Genomic DNA, 1,764 nt, shown 5'->3' with positions numbered 1-1,764 from the left:
AAATTATAAAAAGACATTTCATTTAATTTAAACTAACTAACCTGGTTAATCTATTATATATAATAAATGAAAGTTATTTGGGCCACGTGTCACTTAATTAGGGCATCCTCAGTTCCCTTTTCCCGCCCAACAGTACCACTGCCCTTTTCCTTATATAATCTTTCTTCTCACTTCTCATCTTTCTTTACAAATGCCCAGGGTTCCTTCTCTCTCTATATTCCGGCGATTCAAATTCAAATTTCACAAACCCTGCAAACCTTAATCTTCTTGCAGACGCCACCATAAAATCTTCTTTTGTTCATCGATTACTTCATCAAAAGGTTTGTTCTTCTTTTTTTTAGTTGAAATACTTTCATCATTTCCTCTTATTTACAATAATCCTTATTTCTACTCGTAATCTAATCATATGGTTCCAGGGTTGTTGTCATCGATTGTCATCAAAGTTGAAATCAGCTTAGCTGCGGATAGATTTCTGCCATAAGCTGGTATGTTTGAATATGTAAGCGTTTTTTTCTTAATGGTGATGATATGAGTATAACATCTGTTGATTATTGATGTTTGAGTATGTTCAGCGATTATTCTTTCTGAAATTAGGGTTTCATTTCCAGTTCTCGAGGTATTATCTGTTTGTAACAGCAGTGGTTTAGCATCTACAGTGGATTCAACATCAGGTATTTGCTATTATTGTTTGATGTTGTTTGCCATTATTGTTTGATGTTGTTTGCTATAATTGTTTGATGTTGTTTGCTATTGTTGTCAAGTAAGGTAAAAATGGCCATTCTAATTACCTGAATATTGTGTATGATATCCTTTTAATTTTAATCGCGCAATAAGTTTTTTTGGTTTGTTTCTTTCGTATTTCCTTATGATTTGTATGCTATTACGGTTTGATTTTATATTGGTCATCACATTATTGGTGAGTACTCGGGAATATTGGATGGTTTTATTAGTTATATTTTTGGTATTTTTGATGCAGTTGAAGGGATCATTTGAGTGAAATCAATGTTGATTTATCAGAAGATGCAGTTGAAGATATCTTAATTAAGGTAATAATTGTATTACATCCTGTTGAAAAATAGAATTGATAAATTTAGGGAAAGTGAGGTTGAAAGATGATAACCCAACAGTGGAGCATTTCATTCTACAGGTTCGATAAATTAAGGCTATTCTCATATAATTCTTCCTCGATTGATCCAATGAAGTGGCACTTTGGACATCTATTGTCTTCAAACTTCAAACTTCTTAGATAAAAGATGTTTGAAGAACAACAGATTTCCAAAGTGCGGATTCTTTGGAAGCAGCCATGAACCATTATATGAGAATACCTTTAATTTATCGAACCTGTAGAATGAGATGCTCCACCGTTGGGTTATCATCTTTCAACCTCACTTTCCCTAAATTTATCAATTCTATTTTTCAACAGGATGTAATACAATTATAAAGACTGATGGTTATAACAGCTGATCATGCTAAGGACTGTTATAATTAACCACTGCTCCTTATAAAGACTGATGGACTTAAATACTGATGAGGCCTATCCACTGATGTAGACAAATCTCTGTTAAAGTTCCATGTGCTAAGGGCTGTTATAACTAACCACTACTCCTTATATAATCATCGTTCCAGTATCATTGTTCCAACATCGTTGTTTCAATGAAGCTTTCCATCACACATCAATCTTTCAATATCGATGTTGCAATATAATTGTTGCTACATCGTTAAAGGTTGTATGTGCTACCCTATTTGATGGGAGAGTTGTGGTTC

At 33.4% G+C, this 1,764-nt stretch overlaps 1 long non-coding RNA gene across 1 annotated transcript; it reads left to right on the top strand.

The window, feature by feature from the left end:
* Positions 1-418: 418 nt before the first annotated feature.
* On the top strand, positions 419-1,536 carry LOC118489294. Its single transcript, XR_004887041.1, has 3 exons — positions 419-485; positions 977-1,046; positions 1,424-1,536. It is a non-coding gene; the product is annotated as an uncharacterized LOC118489294 (long non-coding RNA).
* Positions 1,537-1,764: the final 228 nt, after the last annotated feature.

This window comes from Helianthus annuus, chromosome 17, assembly GCF_002127325.2.
Source record: "Helianthus annuus cultivar XRQ/B chromosome 17, HanXRQr2.0-SUNRISE, whole genome shotgun sequence".
Classification (NCBI taxonomy): domain Eukaryota; kingdom Viridiplantae; phylum Streptophyta; class Magnoliopsida; order Asterales; family Asteraceae; genus Helianthus; species Helianthus annuus.
Note: the sequence above shows the minus strand (reverse complement) of the source record. Positions and strands in the feature narration are given on the sequence as shown.